Here is a 26,162-nt window from a genome sequence, read left to right as displayed (position 1 = left end):
CTCACACACTCAGGCATGAGTTTTTTCTGCATAACCATTACGCTATCTCCCCAGACCCCAGAGCAATTATTTTTCCTTTTTTTTTTTTTTTTTTGAGAAAGAGAAAGGGAGCAACACCACAGCACTGCCCCTATTATCTTATAACGTTTGAAATAAACCACACACACACACACACACACACACACACACAGACTTAAACCAGACTGGGGGCGGTCGGGAACTCTCTATAGGAGTGATAGATAACTGAGCTTACAGATGAATTATCCAGGCAAGCAATGGTAGTTTCCAAGGACAAGGAGCAACATGTTGAAGGTGGACTCTTTAACAGTGTGCCAAATTCAAGGAACTATAAGCTATCGATTGTGGCTCAAACACAGGTGTAGGAGGAAGACATAGGAAGTCCCAGAGATAAGACTGGAGATGAGGGAGTTGGGCGGTAGCACAGCAGGTTAAGCGCACGTGGCATAAAGTGCAATGACCGGCATAAGGGTCCCAGTTAGAGCTCCCGGCTCCCCACCTGCAGGGGAGTCACTTCACAGGCGGTGAAGCAGGTCTGCAGGTGTCTGTCTTTCCCCCTTTGTCTTCCCCTCCTCTCTCCATTTCTCTCTGTCCTATCCAACAACGACATCATCAACAACAACAATAATAACTACAACAACAACAATGAAAAACAAAAGGCAACAAAAGGGAAAATAAATAAACATTAAAAAGAATTTTTTTAAAAAAAAAAGAAATACTAGTTTGAACTACAGGAAAACCAAAGAAATCTGAGAAATGTTGCTTGTAGCAGAGAGAAGTTCTACATAACAGATGGAACGAATACCTCTTGCACCAACAGAGATTTGAATCAACAAGCTGACTTGGGTGCATGGCTGGTATGTGCTTATGCTGTGCATGTGTGGTGTGTGTGGTGCAGACCATGAGGCCATTCCTCCTGTTACTTTCTATTTTTGTGTGCAACAGGAGGTGAGTCACTGGTAGAAGAATGGTGAAGGAGTGAAGCAGTAGGTTTGAGGGCAGTGGCATACAGGAGAGACAGCCATTGTGAAGGTGGGAGTAGGAGCTGGCTGCAGACGTGTGGGAGAGTCAGACAGAAAGAAAGGCACAGTCAGTAAGATGTCAGGAGGGCCTCGAGGCAGCAGCAGCTGACACACAGGGGAATTTATAATAGGCAGCATCCAACTGGTCAAAAGGCCACATCAAATATCAGTCATCTAACATCACTCTCCACTATATTTACTACATCATTCAAAAATGGTATGTGTGAGGCCAGACTTCCCTGGATTGAAGACACCACCAATGTGTCCTGGAGCTCAGCTTCCCCAGAGACCCATCCTACTAGGGAAAGAGAGAGGCAGACTGGGAGTATGGACCGACCAGTCAACACCCATGTTCAGCGAGGAAGCAATTACAGAAGCCAGACCTTCTACCTTCTGCAACCCTCAATGACCCTGGGTCCATGCTCCCAGAGGGATAGAGAATGGGAAAGCTATCGGGGGAGGGGGTGGGATATGGAGATTGGGCGGTGGGAATTGTGTGGAGTTGTACCCCTCCTACCCTATGGTTTTGTTAATTAATCCTTTCTTTAATAAAAAATTAAAAAAAAAAAGGTATGTGTATCACTATTAGATCTGTGGTATGGGTTATCTGTTACACAGAATTTCTTTTTTACATTATTTCATTTTAATGAAAGAGACCAGAGCACTGCTCAGCTCTGGCTTATGGTGGTACCAGGGATTGAACCTGGGATCTCAGAGCCTTGGGCATGAGAGTCTTTTGCATAGCCATTATATTGTAGCCCCAGTCCAGCACATAATTTCTTTTTTCTTCTTAAGTTTATTTATTTATTTTTCCCTTTTGTTGCCCTTGTTGTTTATCATCATTGTTGTTGTTATTGCTATCACTGTTGGATAGGACAGAGAGAAATGGAGAGGGAAGAGAAAGACACCTGCAGACCTGCTTCACTGCCTGTGAAGCAACTCCCCTGCAGGTGGGAAGCTGGGGGCTCGAACCAGGATCCTTACGCCGGTCCTTGCGCTTGGTGCCATGTGCGCTTAACCCGCTGTGCCACCACCTGGCTCCCCAGCATATAATTTCTATATGAAAAAATCTTTGGAGAAGAGGATCTCAGGGCCAGGTGGTGGCACACCTGGTTAAGTGTACACATTACATTGCACAAGGACCCAGGTTCAAGCCCCAGGTCCCCACCTGCAGGGGGAAAGTTTCTCGAGTAGTGAAACAGGACTGCAGGTATTTCACTGTCTCTTTCCCTCTCTATACTCCCTTCTCAATTTTTCTATAATAATAAACAAATAAAAATATTTGAGGGGGAAGAGAAAAGGATTTCAAAACTACTGGGCTTCAGGGCTTCCTCTCATTGGCAATGTCTCCTTATAATGACTTGAGGGGATAACCAGGGTTTAACTGACAAGATGGTCCCATGTTAGTGTCTGTTTTTTTATTTTTATTTTTTTCCCTTTTGTTGCCCCTGTTGTTTATCATCATTGTTGTTTTTATTGCTGTCGTTGTTGTTGGATAGGACAGAGAGAAATGGAGAGGAGGGGAAGACAGAGGGGGAGAGAAAGATAGACACCTGCAGATTTGCATCACCGCCTGTGAAGAGACTCCCCTGCAGGTGGGGACCTGGGGCCTTGAACCGGGATCCTTATGCTGGTCCATGTGCTTTGTGCCATGTGTGTTTAACCCTCTGCGCCACCGCCTGGCTCCCTAGTGTCTTGAGTGTTAATATGTTTCCTTCCTTAACATATCTCTTTATCTTCTGCCCAATCTTTAAATGATTATCTTTTAAAACTTTAGAAGTGGGGGCTGGGCAAAGCGGGTTAAGTGCATATGGTTGAAAGCACAAGGACCAGAGAAAGGATCCCAGTTCGAGTCCCCCTCTACCTGCAGGGGAGGGGTCACTTCACAAGCAGTGAAGCAGCTCTGCAGGTGTCTATCTTTCTCCCTCCCCCCCCCATCTTTCCCTCCACTTTCAATTTCTCTCTGTCCTATCCAACAACAATGACAACAATAACAACAACAATAATAACAAGATAAACAAGGACAACAAAAGGACAAAACAGCCTCCAGGAGCAGTGGATTCATAGTACAGGCACTGAGCCCCAACAAAAACCCAGGAGGTAAAAAAAAAAAAAAAATATTTTGGAGTATAGTTTCATACCTCAATAAATGTCTATATGATATACCCACATCACCAAAGATCCTGACCTGTTCTATCCATCTCCCCCACACCCCCTCTCTGTTCCTCTGATAAACACTGCAATTTGTGCAAAATCTAGAAGTAAGTTTAAACAATCTTTCTTTTAAATCAGTCAGCGGTGGACTGGTAAGGAGAAGAAACTGTCTTAGTTAACACCAGTCCCTGTACTCTCCCCTATTCTAATTAACTATTTAGATTTCAGCCTGGGAGGCGGCACAGTAGCTACAGCACTGAAATTGCAGGCATGAGGTCTTGAGTTTGATCCCCAGCATCACACATGCCAGAATGATGCTGTGGTTCATTCTCTCACTAATAAATATGGGGCGGGGGGGTGCAACTGGCTGAATACACACAGTACCGTGTGCAAGGACCCAGGTGTGAGCTCCTGCTCCCCACCTGCAGGGGGGACAGTTCATATGGTGAAACAGGTCTGCAGGTGTCTTATCTCTCCCTACCTCCTCAATTTCTCTGTCCTAGTTAATAAAATAGGAAAGGGAGTGGTCCAGGAGGTGGCGTTAAAGCATTGGACTCTTGAGCATGAGGTCCTGAGTTCAGTCCCCAGCAATACATGTGCCAGAATGATGTCTGGTTCTTTCTATATCTACTCCTATCTTTATCATTAATAAATAAATAAATAAATAAAAATCTTAAAAAAAAAAAAAAAAACAAGAAGGGGAGAAATGGCCACTAGGAGCAGTAGCTTTGTAGTGCCAGCACAAAAGTCCTAGTGGTAATAAATTTTTTTTTTTTTAAATGGGGGGCGGGGGGAGTCAGGCGGGTTAAGCGCATGTGCTGCAAATCGCAAAGACGGGCGCAAGGATCCCGGTTCCAGCCCTGGGCTCCCCACCTGCAGGGGTGTCGCTTCACAGGCGGTGAAGCAGGTCTGCAGGTGTCTGTCTTTCTCCCCCCGCCCCCCCCCCCCCCGTCTTTCCCTCTTCTCTCCATTTCTCTCTGTCCTATCTAACAACAACGACATCATCAACAATAATAACTACAACAATAAAAAACAAGGGCAACAAAAGGGAAAATAAATAATTTTTTAAAAATGGGGGGCGGGCGGTAGTGGTGGGTTAAGCGCACGTGGTGCAAAGCGCAAGGACTGGAGGAAGGATCCCGGTTTGAGCCCCCCCCCACCTGCAGGGGGGTCGCTTCACAGGCTGTGAAGCAAATCTGCAGGTGTCTGTCTTTCTCCCTCTCTGCCTTCCCCTCCTCTCTCAATTTCTCTCTGTCCTATCAATCAATCAATCGACAAATAACTAAGTAATAAATAAATAAATCCACAAGAGCAGTGGATTTGTATGCAGGCACCGAGCCCCAGTAATAACCCTGGAGGCAAAAAAAAAATTTGTTGTTTGTTTTTTAAAGGAAGGATCTGCTGCAGAAGGGGAATTTGATTAAAGCAGAAGTTGTTGACTCTGAAAACAAAAGGGTTTATAAGTGCAATGTGAAACAATCTGGGCTATTTGAGGAGCAAGAAATCAAGCACTTGATTGTGATGGGTCTGAACCTTTGGAGTTCTCACTTTTCAGTTTCTCAGATGAAACTACCTTTTTCACACAGACATAGCTGTACATCAAGCACTTGATGGGTCTGAACCTTTGGAGTTCTCACTTTTCAGTTTCTCAGACGAAACTACCTTTTTCACACAGACATAGTTGTACTACACAGCTGTAGTCCAACATCTAAAGTCAGAAAGGAAAAGGAGATCAATGCTAAATTGTGCAGTGATGTTAAAGAGAATATTTCTAAGTGGAGAAACTTAATGTTTTCAGTGGGTAGGACTTAAGGAGTGGGAGCTTTTTAAGTTTAGTGGCATGGTTCCAAAGAGGAGAGGCTAAGACTACATCAGAATCCTACTCCTCCTATCTTGGAGACTGTGGGCTTTGAACACAGAAGATCTAAGACTCTGATAACTAACTAACTCTGTGAAGCTCTCTGAGTCTCTTTGAAAGAAAGTATACACACTCAATACGGCTACTTCATTATGATGTCAGATGACACTGCTGGCTCACAATAGGCTCATCGTGTCTTATACCCGATTTCGTCAGTCTTTGGTCTTTTAGGGAGATTTCAGTGACCTCATGCTGTCCTTAGTCAATGAAATCATTCTACTGAGGAAGAAAAATGCCCTTCCTGACTTGGGAACATCCTGTCAAGTGTGGGGTATGTTTCCCGCCTACTGTCTTCTCTGATGCCATTAGCACCCACAGGGTCACACAGTCTTTTTAGAAAACAATTAAATTGTTAGCCTGGATAAATTTTCCCAGCCACCTGAGAGTCAGATCTGCCTAGAAGTGAGAATATTTGACTCCTGAATCATAGTGTGACTTTTCTCCGTGTGTGTGTGTGTGTGTGTGTGTGTGTGTGTGTGTTATGTAGTCATTGTTCTTGTTTGTTTCTTTGTAAGATATCTGTATTTCCTTTATTATTACCAGTCAAGAAAGAATAATATTTTGATGACTGAAAACTAATTTCAGGAAGATTACACCAATTTATTCTGATTCATTTTAATTTCCATTTTCAAGTGCTTATTAAAAAAAAAATCTCCCCAGGGTTCTAGATTCAGTCAACAGGAAAGAATTTGCTCACCTAGGGAAGCATGTAAAAGTTTCAGGTTTGGGGAAGCAATTACAGAAGCCAGACCTTCTACCTTCTGCAACCCTCAACGACCCTGGGTCCATGCTCCCAGAGGGCTAGAGAATGGGAAAGCTATCATGGGAGGGGGTGGGTTATGGAGATTGGGTGGTGGGAATTGTGTGGAGTTGTACCCCTCCTACCTTATGTTTTTGTTCATTAATCCTTTCTTAAATAAAAAATTTTTTAAAAAGTTTCAGGTTTAACATCCTGCTTCAGGACTGAGTGGGGGTGCAGAGGCTTGAAGAGTGGTGCAGTCTTTTGGTACAGACATCACACAATTGCACATTATGGCTAGTGATTTTGTTTCCTGGAGAAATTCTGTCAGTTGAAAATACATAAAAGACCTAAGTATTTAAAAGAGTCCTTGAACATCTCTAGCTAATGTTCCAAGTCATCTATAGAGCTGTGCAGCAGAAGAAGTTATACTGTAACAGAGACATAAAAAAGACTATTATAGGGCCAGGTGGTGGCATATCTGTTTGAACACATACATACTACCATGCTCAAGGACCAAAGTTTGAGCTCTTATCCGCACCTGCAGGAGGAATACTTCACAAACAGTGAAGCAGGTCTACAGGTGTCTCTTAATTCTCTCTCCCTCTTTATCTTCCTCTCTCAATTACTCTCTGTCCTAGCAAATGAAATTGGGGAGGGGGGAGACATTTCCAATTTGTTTCTGTTATTTAGCACTACTGGCCTGCTGGCAAAGTCATGACACATTTTTGCATAGAAAACTATGTCATAGTGCTTCTCGGCCTTTTGGCTAAGATCAAGTGTAGAAAACTACTGTCATGACTTTCCCAACAGCCCACTATGTTAATGGTTGGGTGGTGGCACACTGCAAGGATCCTAACAAGGACCTGGGTTCGAGCCCCTGTCTCTGCACCTGCAGGGGAGTCACTTCACAAGCGGTGAGGCAGGTCTGCAGGTGTCTCTCTTTCTCTTCCCCTCTCTACTTCCCCTCCCCCTCTCAATTTCTCTTTGTCCTATCCAAGAAAAAGGAAAAAATGGCCACCAGGAGCAGTGGATCAGTAGTGACAGGCACCCAGGCCCACCGATAACCCTGGAGACAATAAAAAAAAAATAGACAAAATAAAAAAGTAACTGAGAGCACAAATTGGCACTAGGCACCTGGGTTCAATTTCTAGTTCCATTATATCAGACCTAAGTGAATTTAGAAAAGTTATATTTCCTCTTGGAGTCACTGCTTCATCACTGGTAAAATGGAGGTAATAATGGAGCTGGGTTGTTATAAGGATCGACTTAGATAATACATGCATATGCAAAACACATAAGCAAGTACTTAACTCATGTTGGCTATTATTAGACAGCACAGCCAGGATTTGCAAACTTATGAGCTCCCACACTCATCCTATCCTGATCACAACTCCCAAAGAACAGAAAAGGAAAAACAGAATAAAATGAGAGAAAGAGAGGGAGAGAGGGAAGGAGGGGGGAGAGAGAGAGAGACAGAGAGAGATGGAGAGAGACGGAGAGAGAGAGGTGAGAGAGGGATTTGGCATTAACACAGACTTGGTGATTTTTGTGTTAATTTTTCTACAAAAGCTAAAAATAGAAGATAGTCACTTGGACTTCAGGTCAAGACAGCAACTGAAACACACCAAATATAATCTTAATCTCATGCGGAACAACAACTAAAACTATAACAAAGAGACTTCCTAAGAGTTGGAAAGCAGATGGACAAGAAGTATATGACAGGGAGTCGGGCTGTAGCGCAGCGGGTTAAGCGCAGGTGGCGCAAAGCACAAGGACCGGCATAAGGATCCCGGTTCGAGCCCCGGCTCCCCACCTGCAGGGGAGTCGCTTCACAGGCGGTGAAGCAGGTCTGCAGGTGTCTATCTTTCTCTCCTCCTCTCTCCATTTCTCTCTGTCCTATCCAACAACGACAACAACAATAATAACTACAACAATAAAACAACAAGGGCAACAAAAGGGAATAAATAAATAAAATAAATATAAAAAAAATTAAAAAAAAGAAGTATATGACATTGAAAGTTTAACAAAGTCAAATTTGAAGAGGTATAACCTAAGAATTAACCCAGTTCTCAAAAGATCCTAGTATGGAAATGAAAGAAGTAAGGCTAAGTGGAGGCTTAACGAGGGAAAAGCAGGTAAAGGCTATTAAAGCATACAGATTCCTAGATCTGCACCACCACCACCCCCAATACTGCCTCTGTTGGAGTTGGGGGGAGGGGAATCTGAAGATTCCATGTATGTTGTGAATCAGAGGGGCTCTAGGCTGCAGTACCTAGGACACTTACTTGACTGTGTGAGTAACACTGAAAGTAGTGATTGTGTGGATGTGTGACACTGAATACAGAGAGCAGAGAAACCTAGAACTCTTCCCCTACTTGGCTCTCAGAACAGTGCCAGCAAGACCTTTACCCTGCAGTCAAGAGACTGGAAATTCTCCATTGGGGAATCTGACTAAGAAAAGAGGGGGAAAAAACCCTAAAGATTTTGATTGGGAGTTCCCCGGCAAGTGGCTCACTCAGGTCAACCCACTGTGAAATCAACGGTCACAGCGGAACACCTACATGCTGAGGGCTTCCAATCAGCTCTCGGATTGTGTTTAGTTACAGGCAGGTAGCAAAAAGTTACCAGCTACAGAAAACCCATGAAACAGAAGAATCTAGGACAAGAGCAAAAGCTGAAAGAAAAAGCAAAAGTAAACAAAAAAGCTAGGATAGGTAGGGAGAAGGCAAAAAAAGTCTCATTAATTTTTTTTTTTTAAACCAGAGCACTGTTCAGTTCTGGCTTATGCTGATATAGGAGACTGAACCTAGGACTTTGGAGCCTCAGCTAAGTGAGTCTCTGCACAATCACTACTCTATCTGCACCTTAAAATCCTATAGTGTAATGAATTAATGAAACATTTCTTTTAACAGAAAAAGAAAGAAGAGCTCTAGGTAATTATAACTGTTACCATGAATAAAATACTTCAGTAGAAGTGTAGGAAGACCACACTGAGGAATTCTCTCAGGAAGGGAACAAAGAAATAAAAACAAGAAATTTGGGGGCCAGGTGGTGCCACACTGGGTAAGCACACATAGTACGAAGCTCAAAGACCCACACAGGATCCCGGTTCGAGCCCCCGGATCCCTATCTGCGGGGGGGGGGGGGGGTCACTTCGCAAGCAGTGAAGCAGTTCTGCAGGTGTCTATCTTTCTCTCTTCCTCTCTATCTCTCCTTCCCCTCTCAATTTCCCTCTGTCCTATCCAAAATTTTTTTAAGAAATGGCTGTAGGAGCAATGGATTCGTAGTGTAGGCACCGAGACCCAACAAAAGTCCTGGAGGCAAAAAAAAAATACAATTAAATTAAAAAATAAAAACAAATTTAAAAGTAGCAGCCTGAAGGATCTGATGTCAGACTAACAGAGAACAGGGAAAAGAGAGGTATTAATCAGCAAAATAACCAAAGGACATCTCAAATGGAAAGATAAGACTTTCTAGAGATAGACCATTGCATATTCAACTCAATGAACAACAAATAGACTATACCAAGTCAGGTTACGATAATATTTTAGAACACTGAAGAAAAAGAGACAGTTTCAAAAGCTTCCAGGGAGAAAGAGAAAGGCAGGCCATATAGAAAAGATCAGAGGGACAGGGCAGCAGTGCAGCGGGTTAAGTGCACATGGTGCAAAGAGCAAGGGCCGGTGTAAGGATCCCGGTTCGAGCCCCCCAACTCCCCACCTTCGGGGGGGGGGTCGCTTCACAGGTGGTTAAGTAGGTCTGCAGGTGTTTATCTTTCTCTCTCCTCTGTCTTCTCCATCTCTCTTGATTTCTCTCTGTTCTACCCAATAACAAAAACAGCAATAACAACAACAATAAACAACAAGGGCAACAAAGGGGTAAAAAAATAGCTTCCAGGAGCAGGCATGGAGCCCCAGAGATAACCAGGAAGGAAGGAAGGAAGGAAGGAAGGAAGAAAGGAAAGAAAGAAAGAAAGAAAGAAAGAAAGAAAGAAAGAAAGAAAGGATCAAAATATCTTTAGACTTCAAGGGTAACACTGGTATCATCAACCACAGCCTTCAAAATTCTGTAAGAGAGACTAGGGAAAATATCTTAATACCTCGTGAGTAAAGCACAGGACATACCTACCTGAAGTTTCTAGTTCAATCTCTGATACCCCATGTAACAAAGTGTCTATCTCACACACACACACACAGACACACTCATGAAATAAACTAAATCTTTTTAAGAAATTCTGAAAGAATATTATTTCTAACTCATTTATTTTCAGCCATCCAATTATGTATAAGAACACAAAGACATTTCAGATACAGAAACACTCAAAAATTTTACATCTTCTGAACCCTCCTGTAAGAAGCTTCTGGAGATTTTTTTCCCCCCTACTAAAGACACTAGGCCAAGAAAGAGGAAAATAAAAGATTCAATACAGGAACAAGGCAAAGACAGTCTTGGGAGGTTGGTGAAGAAAATCCCCAGTATGATCAATGTGTATCAGACACAGGGAGGACAATTAGCTGAGACTGGAAAGTAAATCCAGAGACAGTCACACAGGGCACAGTCGTCACCACTATCTATCCCCACTGTCCCCATACTGTCACTTAAACCTGAACACAAAATGCCTGCATAAGCTTGCACCTGGATGGAGTTACTGTATTCCTCCTCTCTGTACTCTGCTTCCTGGATCCTCAAAGGCTTGCATTTCACCAAAGAGGCAATACAATTTTGTTCTGGTCTACAGAAAGCTGGAGGAAACACATGTTTAATCATTTTTTTCAGTCCAAATACCATGTACTTGCTGTCTGATGCCCTCACTGTGGTAAACCCTCTATTTCCCAAGCTTCATCCATGGCCTTGAACCCACAACGGGGCTCTTAAGTTCTCAGGTGTCAATGTTAGATCAAGAGCCAAACTCTCATTGTCTTCAGAAAGCTGCCATCTAAAAGTGCTAACACTGTCTTTTCCTTACACCCCTAGGATTGAGCTTGTTACTCAGTCTTCCAAACCTAGACAATGAAAAGCCACACAATTTCTACCACAGTCAGGGTATTGATACCGAGCTGGGCATGGGAATGTGGTGACAAGCAGACGTTAGGAAGAGAGAGAGTGGGACATATGGGCAACGGCCTTATCTAACAAATGGGTATAGTGGCATCACTTTTATCATGACTCTGCTTCTTTTTTAAAAAAATATTTTATGTTATGTTAATGGGAGAAAGAAAAATACAGAAAGACAGACAGAGACCAGAGCACTGCTCAGCTCTGGTCTCTCACTTATGAAGGTGCTTATGAAAGTGCCATGGACTGATGAACCTAGAAGCTTAGAACCTGGAGCATAGGAAGTTGTCTATATATATATGTGTGTGTGTGTGTGTGTGTGTATACACAGAGAATATATATATATATATTTATATATACACACACACACATATATATATGGCCTCCAGGGTTATCCACTGTTGTTGGACAGGACAGAGAAAAAACTAGAGAGGAGGGGAAGGCAGAGGGGGAGAAAAATTCAGACACCTGCAGACCTGCTTCACTGCTTGTAAAGCGACCCCTGCAGGTGGGGAGCCGGGGCCCAAACAGGGATCCTTTCATGGGTACTTGCACTTCATACTATGTGCGCTTAACCCAGTGTGCTAGGGCTTGGCCCCCAATATTCTCCATTTTAAAAAACATATTGTGTGTGTGTGTGTGTGCGCACATGTGTGTGTGTGAGAGAGAGAGAGAGAGAGCGCACGAGAGAGAGAGAGAACACAAGAATAAGAACAGGTAAAACACTGTTCTACCAACCAAGGAGTCCCATCATTCCTTTGTTGCTGAACCAGGGCCTCACATATCCAAGGTATGTACTCTACCGCTGAACAACCTCCCTGTCCCTTTCCTACCATCTCTGATATACGCAAATAGCAGCCTCATATGCTTAAACTCATAGTCTAGACTCTGCAGTGCACCTTGTGATCTTAAGAAAGTTAAGAGTCTAAGTTTCCCCATATGCAAATGTGTAGTGAAAAAATAAAGAACTAACTAGTACTGGGGGAGGGATAAGCAGAGGACTCTGTCTTAATAGGAATGAACTCTTAGAACTATGGAACTCTTCAGGAGTCGGGCGGTAGCGCAGTGGGTTAAGCACATGTGGCGCAAAGCCCAAGGACCCACGTAAGGAAACCGGTTTGAGCCCCCGGCTACCCACCTGCAGGGGAGTCGCTTCACAGGCGGTGAAGTAGGTCTGCAGGTGTCTATCTTTCTCTCCCCCTCTCTGTCTTCCCCTCCTCTCTCCATTTCTCTCCGTCCTATCCAACAACGATGACATCAGTAACAACAACAATGAAAACTACAACAATAAAACAACAAGGGCAACAAAAGGGAAAATAAATAAATAAATATAAAAAATTATTAAAAAAGAACTATGGAACTCTTATATTATGTATATTCAGTACAGTAACTCCTGTCTTCTGAAAACTAATGTAAGACTCTGGTGGGGGAAATTCCATTGTGTTTCCCAGAGGGTGAAAAAAATTGGCAAATGTTATAGACTCACATACCTGCAGCCTAATATAATACAACAATGAGGACTTGGGACTGTTCAAGAAATCCCCAAACCCTTGTATTTTCCTCAATTCTGCTTTTCTTTGTAGAAATGGGGACATAGAAACTGGAAATGACAGGAAGTAATAATGGGGATGTGATTAAAGGGGAGGTGGGAGAGGAGGAACTAGATTTAAAATGAGACAAGTGTAATCACTCTTCTCTAATCAAGGCAAGAGACATAAGTGAGCCAAGATGGCTCCTAGTAGAGCACTCTTTTATCTTTTAAAAATATTTTATAGGGGCCAAGCAGTGGCACACCTGGTTAAGTGCACACATTATAGTGCGCAAGGACATGGGTTCAAGCCTCTGGTCCCCACCCGCAGGGGAAAACTTCTCAAGTGGTAAAGCAGAGCTGCAGGTGTCTCTCCGTCTCTCTCCCTCTCTATCTCCTCCTCCACTCTCAATTTCTGTCTCTATCCAATAATAAGCTAATTAAAATAAAAATTAATTAATTTAAAATTAAATTAAGATTGAAATTATTTTTTATATAGACAGAGAAATTGAGAGGGAAGGAGCGAGATAGAGAGGGAGAGAGAAAGAGACCTGCAGCACTGCTTTCACTGCTTGTCAAACTTGCCCCTGCATGTGGGGGCTGGGGGCTGGAACCCAGGTCCTTGCACATGGTAATGTGTGCACCTCCCAGTCCCTTAGAAGAACACTTAAAAAATTATTTCTGAATTAATGATGGGGGGGTGTGGTGTAGAGAACCAGAGCATCACTCTCATATATGTAGTGGCAAGGATTGAATTCAGGACTTCATGTTTGAGAGTCCAACACTTTATCCCCCATTTCATCTCCTAGGCCGCAGTAGAAGGACACTTTTTAGTATTTATATTTAGGTATATAGATTTAAAAGTCAAGTATAAAAAAAGGAGAAATGTCTTCTTTTCTCTCTGTACTGTGAAATTATGACTCTCCAGAAGGATTTTAAATTTCTTTACATGTATTACTTATCTTCATTGACCCATGTACCCTCCACATCAGACACCATTATTACCACCCTGATCCTAACGTCCTTTAACATGAGGAAACGGAGGTTCAATAAAGTTCTAGCTCCAGGTCACAGGGAAGTAAATAGCAGAGCCAGGTTTCAAAGTTTTAATCTCACATTGACGCTGTAACTCAATTACCCTCTAAAATTAACCCTATCTCTTAAACCTAACTCCTTTCTTTTCAAAACGTCCCCTTCTTCACCCTTCCCCTCACTCCAGAGCTAACCGTGACTATGGTTTTCACAGCAGCATTTGCTGTTCCATCATCCTGGGTGAGCTGTGGGAAAGCCCAAGCAGTCCTGTCTGAGAGTCTGCCACTGCGTTTCCCACTCTGGGGCACACGTAAGCTGCACCTGCAATATGCTGCCATTGCCTAAAGCCTAAATTACTGGATAATTAAGGCACATCCTCCAGGTCTAACAATTTTATCTCAGCTTTATCTTTTTAAGACTTGTCTTGCTTTTAATTGGAAAAAAAAAAGCATAGAGATGTTATGCATGATCTTCACTAGGGAAAGAGAGAGAGAAAGGAAAAAAGAAATAAAGAAAGAGAAGGAAGGAAGGGAGAAAGTGAGGGGGGAAGAAGAGACTCCAGACTGCGTGACATTTGCAGCAGGGTTATACTTTTCAACTCTTCTCCTCTACAAGCAGTGTGAGGAGTGACCGCCAGATTATAAAGGAAGTCAGCTGAGCACAGTGCTTCACCCAGACCAGGAACAAAGTCATAATACAGAGCATGATCCTAACATGACTGTTGAATGATACTTTCACAACTTTGCACTTGGAAGCATGTGTGTGTGTGTGTAAACATATGCGTGTGTGTGAGTGTGTGTGTGTGTACATATGCGTGTGTGTGTGTGTGTGTGTGTGTGTATAACAGGCCAGCGAGATAGCTCACTTGGGAGAGTGCTGCTTTGCTATGAGCATGAAGCAAGTTTGAACCTGACCCCTACTACACTGGAGAAAGCTTTGGTGCAGTGGTCTCCGTCTTCCCATCTCCCTCTCTATCTATCTGAAAAGTTGGCCCAGAGTAGTGAAGTAAACAAACAAACAAAAAATCCCTAGTCAAAAGCAGAAGGATAAATACCGGATTTCACTTGTAGGTGGAACTTAAGAAACAAGAACAAAAAGGGGAAACACAAAGTAAAACTTAGCCTGAGGCTGGTGTACCGTGCCGGCTGGTGTACTGTGCCAAAGCAAAGGGCTTTGGGGTCCTGGTGCAGGATGGTGGGAAAGGCCTGAGTTGGGGTAAGTGTGTTTTGCAGACACCTCTCACGGTGAGATGAGAAATGTTACCCATGTGTCAACGATTATACTGTGAACTATTAGCCCCTATAACATGATTAGAGGTCTCCCAAGTCCGTAGCTCACAGAACAGTAGCACGTACAGGGCAATCTGAAAGTTCAGAAGTTCTAAGTAGGCTTTAACTGAATTAATTTAATATAACTTATAAATAACTATTATTTGGCATCAACTAGATGGTAGACACTACTTGAGGTGTTGCAGCATTTAAGCTTTTGTAGCAATAAGGTTCGATTTTTAGGTAAGAAGACAGACAGACAGACATATAGACAAATCACTGTTCCCGCTCTGCTCCAGAAGCTACTTAATTTTTTTAATATATATATATTTAAAACAATTTTTTAAATATTTATTTATTCCCTTTTGTTGCCCATGTTGTAGTTTAGTTATTATTATTGTTGTTATTGATGTCATTATTGTTGAATAGGACAGAGAAATGGAGAGACGAGGGGGAGACAGACGGGGAGAGAAAGGCACCTGCAGACCTGCTTCACTGCCTGTGAAGCGACCCCCTGCAGGTGGGGAGCTGGGGGCTGGAGCTGGGATCCTTATGCCAATCCTTGCACTTTGTGCCACCTGCACTTAACCCGACTCCCTAGATGCTACTTTAAGCTCACATGGATAGAGGGATGAACAAGACATAGTTCTTGCCATCAAGAAGCCTGATCCCCAAAAGAACACACAGGTGCCTGTAGAAACTCTCTATAATGGAGGGAGGAAAGAGGAACCTATAGACAGATTTAAAAGCTAAAATGGAACTCCCCAGACAATGGGAGGATAAAAAAAAAGAGCATTCTAGGGAGTCAGGCAGTAGCGCAGAGGGTTAAGCGCATGTGGCACAAAGCACAAGGACTGGCCTAAGGATTCTGGTTCAAGCCCCCAGCTCCCCACCTGTAGGGGAGTCGCTTCACAGGTAGTGAAGCAGGACTGCAGGTGTCTGTCTTTCACCCTTTGTCTTTCCCTTCTCCTTCCATTTCTCTTTGTCCTATCCAACAACAGCAGTAACAACAATAATAACAACTACAACAATAAAAAGGGGGCAACAAAAGGGAAAATAAATGAATATAAAAAAACTTTAAAAAGAGCATTCTAGAACTGGTGAGATAGCTCAGCAGGTAGGACACCTGCCTTGCCATACACATGGCCCTGGTCTGAGTCCTGACTACCCAGAAGGAACTCTGGTGCTGTGGTCTCTCTTTCCTCTTTCTTTGTCTATGCCATTCTGTAACTAAATTGAAGGAAGAAAAAGAAAAAAAAAAGTCAGGCAGAGACTAGTAAAGCCATGCATGTGGCAAGCGGGGGGAGCATTCTAGATTAAATATTAAATATCAGCAGAACCAGCAAGTGCAGAGGCACAGATGAATGAAAGAGTGGGAAGGGTAGGGGGAAATGGTAATTCGAGTATCTAGGGTTGGACAGTGCGAGGCAGGAAGGGGGAGATGAGAGTGCAGGTGCAGATGGAAGTAGGACTCAAATATTCAAGCCTGTGTACTGCATGCAGGACTCTGGGCTATATGGTATCTGAAGAGCTACAGTCGGAGGATAGCTGGGTGTCCACTTCAGAGAGCTCATTCTCACTGATGTGCACCAAGTACTGCGCTCAACTTTCAACTCTGGCAGCAGCAAGAGAAGAGAATGCATCAGATGGAGAAGAGAAGACACACCATCTAAAGTAGTAGTGCTAAGAGAGTCACACATGGAGTGAGAAGTCTGGCAGTCACCTTAGCAATAAAAAGAAACACAAGGGAGTCAGGTGATAGTGCAGTGGGTTAAGTGCACGTGGCACAAAGCACAAGGTCGGCCCCCGGCTCCCCACCTGCAGGGGAGTCACTTCACAGGTGGTGAAGCAGGTCTGCAGGTGTCTTCTTTCTCTCCCCCTACTTTCTCCACTTCTCTCTGTCCTATCCAACAACGATATCAAGAACAACAACAATAATAACTACAACAATGAAAAACAAGGGCAACAAAAGGGAAAATAAGTAAATATGAAAAAAAAGAAACACAGGAAATCTATAGTTTGTATATAAATACATATAGTTACTTAACCCACTATATCACAATTTAAAAAAAAAAAGATTTCATTTATTTACTAGTGAGAAAGATAGGAGGGAGAGAACTAGGTATCAGTCTGGTACATGTGCTGCCAGGGATTGAACTCGGGACCTCATGCTTGAGTCTAGTGCTTTTATCCACTATGCTACCACCTGGACCACTGTCTCACAGATTTTTACAGAAACTAAAACAACAGAGAGAGCCAGGTCATCACACTGGGGACTGTGCTTAAGACTCCATGCTTCCAAGTACTACCTCCTGGGCCATGAATCAGTCATAAAAACGATTAATGAGACAGTTTCTATTCCTTTTTATATTGCCTTCTAAGAGACTCAATGTACATCTCACTCAGTGTACTCGACACATCTCATGCCAGTGCTCAGTAGCCCCACTGGGTGGCGGCTACAATGGCAGGTAGTGCAGACTGAGGAGGGGGCAATACTGGCTGGATGTGCTGACTCAGCCATTGACACTGAAGAAAGTAGAAATCTGTGGAATTGCTGATGTGGCTAACTGCACGGAGAACAGTATCAGCAAGCCAATAAAGGCTACAGAAAGAACACACCCCTGGTGGCGGGAAAGGAGAAGATAAAAGCTTGGTTTGTGTGTTTATTTATTTATATGCCACCAGGGATATTGCTAGGGCTTGGGGTTTGCTCCTGGCAGCCTTTTTTTTTAATAGAGTGACAAAGAGTAGGAGAGACACCTTTAGCACTGCTCCATGACTTGAGCAGCTTCCCCACAGCAAGTGGGAAAGGGAGGCTTGAATCTGGGTCATCTATCGAGAGCACAACTACCGGCCCAACATTGATTTTACAATGTTCAAATTGTCAATGTCTGAGCAAAAAGTGATTTGCCCTAAATGATCAAGCTGGTTTAAGTGAAAGAGCTACATTTTGATTTAGATGTCTTTATGCTAACCCTTCCCTATGAATTCCTCTGAATAGGGATTTACACCCAACCCCCAAGAAAGAAAGAAAAAAAGGAGAGAGGGGAAGGGGAAGGAAGGAAGGTAAGAAGGAATGCAGGCAAGTGAGAGGTCAGTCTTCTGTTCTATACATATATATGGAAAGACTCACACAGATGCACACATTTTGTGCACGCACACGTGTAGACATGCATACACACAACACATTTTTTGTTTCTGCCAGAGCACTACTCAGTTCTGGCTATTGGTGGGTAGTGCTAGGGTCAAACCTGGGAATTCTTTTTTTTTTTTTGGCCACCAGGGTTATTGTTGGGGTTCAAAGCTTGCACAATAAATCTACAGCTCCACGTGATCATCCCCCCCACTTCTTTTTTCTTCTTTTTATTTGACAGGCTAGAGGAAAATTGAGAGGGAAGGGGAAATTGAGAGGGGAGGGGGAGGTAGAATGGGAGCGAGACAGACACCTGCTTTTTTTTTTCCTCCAGGATTATTTCTGGGGCTCAGTGCCTGCACCAGGCACCCACTGCTCCTGGAGGCCATTTTTTTCCCCTATTTTGTTGCCCTTGTCATTATTGTTGTCATTGTTGTTGTTGTTGCTGGGCAGGACAGAGAGAAATGTAGAGAGGAGGGGAAGGTAGAGGGGGAGAGAAAGACACCTGCAGACCTGCTTCACCGCCTGTGAAGCAAACCCCCTGCTGGTGGGGAGCCGGGGGCTCGAACTGGGATTCTTACACTGGTCCTTGCACTTCACGCCATGTGTGCTTAACCCGCTGCACTATAGCCCGGTCCCTGCTTTTTTTCCTTTTAAACCTTTATTTATTGGATATAGAAAGCCAGAAATTGAGGGATGAGAGACACAGAGGAGAGAGACAGAGAGACATCCATAGCACGGCTTCTCCACTTGCTAAGCTTTCCCCCTGCAGGTGGGGACTGGAGGCTCAAACCTAGCAATGTAACGTGCGCAACCAAGTGCACCACTACCTAGCCCCAACTTTTGAGATTGATTTACTTAGTGCTAGTGAAGCTCCCCCACCCAGTGAGTTTAGATACCTAGTTTTGGGAACTATAACTGCAGAACTACAAGGTATAGTAGTCTGGGGTGGTGGGAAGACCATGAACTCTAAACAGAATTTAAATTTTTAGATCTGTTGCTCACACTTGTGATCTCTGAGTAATGACTTAAATGTGCCTTGGTTTCTTCACTTGTAAACTGAGAATTTCGACACCTTAATAGGGTTCTCAAGCACCACATCCAACTTTAATAGAGCACTCAGATTTAATTTCTTTTTAAAAAAATCTTATTTATTTAATTTTTTGAGAGAGATGCAGAGAGAGACACACCAGAGCACTGCTCAGCTCTGGTTTATGGTGGGGGGGGGGAACTGAACCTGGGATTTGGGAGCCTCAGGCATGAGAGTGTTTGCATAACCATTATGCTGTCTCCCCCACCCTCAGATTTAATTTCTGTCCCTGCACATCAAGTAGATAAAAAGAAGATGTCTTGAAAAAAATGAAATGAACCAGGGAGTCAGCTCACCTGTGTAATATATGCACTGAACACATGCAGACAGACGACATATGTGCTGAATGTCTGGGGTTTTGTGTTCCATCTGATGTGCTCATGTAGCTAAAGCTAAAGTTGAGGAAAACAAAAAAGAGAAACTAACAGAAAACTCACATCAGTTATCAGAGTGGATGTTTTGATATATTCATATATTTCCTTCTGTCAAAACAAAACCTGTAAACCTACTGTAAGTCAAAGAATTACATGGAAATTTTTTTCCTGTGGGACTGGAAAGATTTGAAACAAATGAAAATGGAGATGAGTAACCAAGTTAGGAGGCAGCAGCTAGTTGCAACAGACAAAGTAGCAGAACGCAGGACTTGTGTGTGTGCACTTTGGTTCCCGGCACCACACATGCCGGAGCTCAGGGGTGCTCTGGTCTTTACCTCATAAAATAATAATAATAATAATAATGGAAATTAGCGGGTCGGGTGGTAGTGCAATGGGTTAGGTGTAAGGATTTCGGCTCAAGCTCCCAGCTCCCCACCTGCAGGGGGATTGTCTCACAGGCGGTGAAGCAGGTCTGCAGGTATCTATCTTTCTCTCACCCTCTCTGTCTTCCCCATCTCTCTCTATTTCTCTCTGTCTTATCCAACAACAGCAACATCAATAACAACAACAATAATAACTACAACAATAAAACAACAAGCGCAACAAAAGGGAAAAAAAATAGCCTCCTGGAACAGTGGATTCGTGGTGCAGGCACCAAGCCCCAGCAATAACCCTGGAGGCAAAAAAAAGAAAGGAAGAAAGAAAGAAAAAAGAAAATTAAGGGATGAGATTTGTAATAGAGGTGGTATCTTAGGAGACTGAATGTAGAAAACCAAGGACAAGCAAGGCCGTCTCAGGGAAGAAAGTTGTTGGTGGAGTAGACAGCCTCCACACTGTTGATCACCTCGGTGAGGATGGAGAAAACCAGAACATTTGGGCAAACTAGTATCCAAAGCAGATTTAAATCCGAACGCCCTTGGGCCTACTTGCTAATGAATGTAAAGCACACAGCTGGGGAATCTGTGCGTAGACGATATTCCTTTATTGCACAATCTCTAAACCTTTCCATCTGACTCGGAGGATAATGACCCGTGAGTAAACACACTTCAGTTTTTCCAGCTCCACGTGCACACAGAATCATTGTCTTCAAACATGCATTTCATTCTAATGACTCCTGACACAAGAGCATCCTTAGACAACTCTAAGTATTATTTTATAGATGGGATGGAGGGGCTATTATTAACAAGCCTATTTCAGTCCATATTGCATCACAAGGAAAAACTGAGCTTCAAAAAATTTAGAACTATGCAGTCACAAGGCAAACACAGCTTCGGAATGGATGCAGTGCAATCCAACTCCCAAGTCTCTCTTTCTAATGAATACAAGAAAGGCTACTTCTGTCTTCAGTACAGGTCACAGACCTCATACCAACTGCACATTTCATGGCCTGGATGAATCCACACCTTACCATGCATGAAGATGTTAAAGGACCTGAGTTCAGGGCCCAGGGACTGCATAATTACACCATGAACAGCACAGAAGGGAGTTCCAGAATGGAGACACTGTCTGACTCTTATTCTCCATTCTATCTCCTCCTCCTTATTTTTTTAAATTATTTACTTATTTATTTAATAGACGCAGAGAAAAACTGATAGGGGAGGGGGAGAGACAAAGAGAGACATCTGCAGCACTACTCCCCATCCATGAAGCTTTCCCCTGCAGGTAAGGTCTGGGGGCTTGAACCCAAGTCCTTATTTGATGGCACAAGACTCTGGGTTTGTCTCCCATTAAAAAAAATGTCTGGGGTGTCGGGCGGTAGTGCAGAGGGTTAAGCACATGTGGCACAAAGCGCAAGGACCAGCGTAAGGATCCCGGTTCGAGCCCCTGATTCCCTACCTATAGAGGAGTCGCTTCACAGGCAATGAAGCAGGTCTGCAAGTGTCTATCTTTTTCTCCCCCTCTCTGTCTTCCCCTCCTTTCTCGGTTTCTCTCTGTTCTGTCCAACAACGAACAACATCAACAACTACCATAATAACCACAACAAGGCTACAGCAACAAGGGCAACAAAAGGGGAAAAAAATGGCCTCCAGGAGCAGTGGATTCATGGTGCTGGCACTAAGCCCCAGCAATAACCCTGGAGGCAAAAAAAATAAAGTCTGGATCCAGCGATGACACACCTGATGAGTGCACATGTTACAATGAACAAGGACCCGAGTTTGAGCCTCCAGTCCCCACCTGTGTGTGTGTGGGGGGGTCTGCAAGTGGAGAAGCAGTGTAGCAGATATCTCTGTCTCCCTCTCAATCTCCCCTTCCCCTCTCAATTTCTGGTTGTCGCCAATAAATTAAAAAAAGAATAAATTTTTTAAAAATCCTTTTATTATTGCTAAAGATAAAGAAGTGGCCAATACTCTTGCCAGCGCTTCACTCCGGTGTTCAGACACAGGAAAGGTTACTGCGTGAGGCAGCCATTTTCGTGGCCCAACCTGCTTCTCTAGCAACCAACTCTGAGGTGCCAGCGCAAATAAAGATTTGTGTTTCCTGGATTCGACTTCCGGAGGCGGAGCTACGAGCAGCAGATCGCTTTCTCTCCTCTCCTCTCCTCTCCTCTCCCGGATCAACTAGGAATACCAGAGGAGACCACCCGGACCGAAACAAGACAGGACTAGAACGACCACAGAAACCCAGTAAATCACCTGTGAGTACAAACACGCGTGGCTGGTGACAGAGAGGAGAGAGGGGCCTAAGGAGAGATTAAGTGACTGCTAACAGTTCAACAGTTTGTCAGTGGAGACACCACCTCCAGTCTGCTCCACAACAAGGGGACAACTGAAGGGAGGAAAGGACTCCCCAGAGACTCACCAAGTGCAACTCTGAGTCTTCATTGCTACTACCCTCAGAATCTGGAGCAGCAACAGGGAGGGACACCAGGGTACAGAGATCTAACCGGGAAACTCAGGAGAAGACCTATACCTCGGTGGCATAGCTGAGGGGCTGTGAAAGTCTCTTTGCATAACCATTGGATTATCTCTGCCACACCCTGCTTTATCTCTTGGTCAGGAGTCAGTGATTAAGCTAAGAAGCCTATTGATAGTTTAAAAGCCCTCAGGCTCCCATAGCCTACAGGGGAAAAAAAAAGGCTTTTACACCACTGAACTCCAACTCAGGGATTGAAAAAACTGTTAACTTATACAAAATGGTTAAAACAACAAGAAAAAATATTGGAGACTCGAACCAGGACAAGAGTCCAGCTAAAAGTCCTCCAGAGGGTGAAGCACAAAACAACGAGTTCAACATCCAAACATTAGCCAAGGAAATAATAACAGGAGTGAGTAAAGAATTTGAAAAAATTGTAATCAGAAATGCAGGAACAACAAATGAGAATATGGAAGAAAATTCTAATTATCTCATGGTTATTAGAGAGCTGAAAGCTGAAATCGCTGAGCTAAGAACGCAACTAGCTGAACAAGCTAAAACAGTATCAGAGCAGGGCAACAAAATAGATGAACTCCAGAAAGCAGTAGAGGGCAGAGAGAATAGAATCAATGAGGCTGAAGATTGAGGATGAATTAGAGACAGCTAAAAAAGAAGTAAGAGATCTCAAAAAGAGATTAAGAGATGCTGAAAACAACAACAGAGTCCTATGGGATGACTTCAAAAGAAACAATATACGTATTATTGGCTTACCAGAGGAAGAAAGAGAAGGGGAGGAAGAAAGCATTCTCCAGGCCATAATAGCTGAAAATTTCTCTAGTCTAGACAACACCAAAGACATAAAGATTCAAGAAGCCCAGAGGGTCCCAAACAGAATTAACCCAGACCTAAAGACACCAAGACATGTCATACTTAGATGGGAAAGGAATAAAGATAAAGAAAGGATCCTCAAGGCTGCAAGAGAAAAACAAAGAGTCACCTACAAAGGAAAACCCCTAAGATTAGCAGCAGACTTCTCCATACAAACACTACAGGCCAGAAGAGAATGGCAAGATATCTATCGAGTGCTCAATGAGAAAGGCTTTCAGCCAAGAATACTATATCCTGCTAGATTGTCATTCAGACTAGATGGAAGCATCAAAACCTTCTCAGACAAGCAACAGTTGAAGGAAGCAACCATCACCAAGCCTGCCCTGAAAGAAGTTCTGAAAGGTCTCCTATAAACAACCAGACCACCACAAATAGGACATATATCAAAACACTCTAAAACTCTACAAGAATGGCGTTAAAATATCTTCAATCTTTGATATCAATAAATGTCAATGGCCTGAATTCACCTATTAAAAGACACAGAGTAGGAAGATGGATCAGAAAATACAACCCAACAATATGTTGTCTACAGGAAACCCACCTAACTCAACAAGACAAAAACAGACTTAAAGTGAAAGGATGGAAAACTATCATTCAAGCCAATGGCCCACAAAAAAGGGCAGGAACAGCTATTCTCATATCTGACATGATAGACTTTAAAATAGGTAAGATTAAAAAAGATAGGAATGGACACTACTTAATGCTCAGAGGATCAGTCAATCAAGAGGACTTAACAATTATTAATATCTATGCACCCAATGAGAAGCCATCTAAATACATCAAACTTCTACTGAAAGAGCTACAGCAATATATTAACAGTAACACAATCATAGTAGGGGACTTCAACACCCCTCTATCTCAACTTGACAGATCATCCAGGCAGAAAATCAGTAAAGACATAAGGGAGCTAAATGAAGAGATAGATAAACTAGAACTATTGGACATTTTCAGAGTCATTCATCCCAAGAAACTGGAATACACATTTTACTCAAATCCACATGGGTCATTCTCAAGGATAGACCATATGTTAGGCCACAAAGACAGCATCAGCCTATTCAAGAGCACTGAAATCATCCCAAGCATCTTCTCAGACCACAGTGGAATTAAACTAACACTTAACAATCAACAAAAGACTAGTAACAGTGCCAAAATGTGGAAGCTCAACAGTACACTTCTTAACAACTTCTGGGTCAAAGAGGAAATCAAGGAAGAAATCAAAATGTTTCGAGAGTTCAATGAAAATGAAGACACAAGCTATCAAAATATTTGGGACACAGCTAAGGCAGTACTGAGAGGGAAGTTCATAGCTATACAAGCACACATTAGGAAACAAGAAAAAGCACAAATAAACAGCCTGATTGCACATCTTAAAGACCTAGAAGAAGAACAACAAAGGAACCCTAAAGCAACCAGAAGGACAGAAATCACTAAAGTTAGGGCAGAAATAAATAACATTGAGAATAAGAAAACCATACAAAAGATCAATGAAAGTAAATGTTGGTTCTTCGAAAGAGTAAACAAAATTGACAAACCTTTAGCCAGACTCACAAAACAAAACAAAACAAAAAAAGAAGTGGCCAATAAGTTGTGGAGTGACTTCACACAGTGATGTGAGAAAAGATACAGAAAGGTGTTTTCTTCACACAAAATCCTCTTCTGCCACATGGGAGAAGCGCATGTGTTCCTTAAAGAAAGAGAACACACTCTGGCAGACGCTGGTCAATGGCATCTAACTTTACTAGGGAAACTTAATTTCTTTTTTAATATTTTTTAATTTGTCACTCATAATTTTTAACAAATACATATTTGGAGCACTTCACAAATTTGCATGTCATCCTTGCTCAGGGGCCATGCTAATCTTCTCTGTATGGCAGGAACCTAATCTTGGCAATCCCCAAAAAGAAGTACTGTAGGGATGACTGCTGTTGAGCCAAACCAGCTGTGCAGTGCCCAAGTCTGGAGACAATACTCACATGGACTCTGGTTGACAGGTACCCTATGGAGCTGTGCACCACGGCAACCCTATCCACTATTAAGAACAGCGTGAGCTCTGCTGGGGAGATAGCATAATGGTTAAGCCAAAGACTTTCATGCCTGAGGCTCCAAAGTCCCAGGTTCAATCCCCAGTACTACCAAACATCAGAACTGAGCAGTGCTATAGTCTGTCTGTACCACCAAACATCAGAGCTGAGCAGTGCTATAGTCTCTCTCTCTCTCTCCATATATATATATATACATCAATTAAAAAAAAGCAGAATGTGAGCTTCATGAAGGTAGAAGGGCTCATTCTTGACATAAAGACCAGGGCTTGGTGTTTAGGATGATCAGTAAATACTTGCTGAATGGGTGAATGAAAAAATGAATGAGAGGGGCTGGGTGGTGGCACACCTGGTTGAGCACACATGTCACAGTGCACAAAGACCCAGGTTCGAGCCCCCGGTCCCTACCTGCAGGGGGAAAGCTTCACGAGTGGTGAAGCAGGGCTGCAGACCCAGATCCTTACGCCAGTCCTTGAGCTTTGTGCCACATGCACTTAACCCACCCGACTCCCAAAATAACCAGTTTTAACAGTCTGGCCAGGTTTTCCTGTGCTCTATCTTGGTATTAAGGGTGAATCAGAGTTATGGAATACAGAGGAGTAGAAAGACCAAAGTAACACAGCTGAAAGTTTTCTTCATTGTTAATTGGGTATGTCAAAAAGTTCCCTTGATTGTTTTCTTTTTTCTTTTTTTTAATATTTATTTATTTCCTTTTGTTGCCCTTGTTTTATTGTTGTAGTGATTGTTGTTGTTATTGATGTCATTGTTGTTGGACAGGACAGAGAGAAATGGAGAGAGGAGGGAAGACAGAGAGGAGGAGAAAGATAGACACCTGCAGACCTGCTTCACCACCTGTGAAGCGACTCCCCTGCAGGTGGGGAGCAGGGGGCTAGAACCGGGATCCTTAAGCCGGTCCTTGTGCTTTGCGCCACCTGCACTTAATCCGATGTGCTACTGCCTGACTCCCAAATAAAGAATTTCTAAGGACACAAGCTACATAGATTATTACAAAAAATATATATATATTTGCCCCCAGGGTTATCGCTGG

At 43.1% G+C, this 26,162-nt stretch overlaps 1 protein-coding gene and 1 non-coding gene across 3 annotated transcripts in view; both read right to left on the bottom strand.

The window, feature by feature from the left end:
* The window catches only part of PRORP (protein only RNase P catalytic subunit), a 101,766-nt gene that overhangs the window by 15,492 nt on the left and 60,112 nt on the right, over positions 1-26,162 (bottom strand). The window lies entirely within an intron of this gene.
* Positions 24,876-24,980, bottom strand: LOC132533598 (U6 spliceosomal RNA). The gene has a single exon (XR_009545461.1). It is a non-coding gene; the product is annotated as a U6 spliceosomal RNA (small nuclear RNA).

The sequence above is a fragment of the Erinaceus europaeus genome, chromosome 16 (genome assembly GCF_950295315.1).
Source record: "Erinaceus europaeus chromosome 16, mEriEur2.1, whole genome shotgun sequence".
Lineage (NCBI taxonomy): Eukaryota > Metazoa > Chordata > Mammalia > Eulipotyphla > Erinaceidae > Erinaceus > Erinaceus europaeus.
Note: the sequence above shows the minus strand (reverse complement) of the source record. Positions and strands in the feature narration are given on the sequence as shown.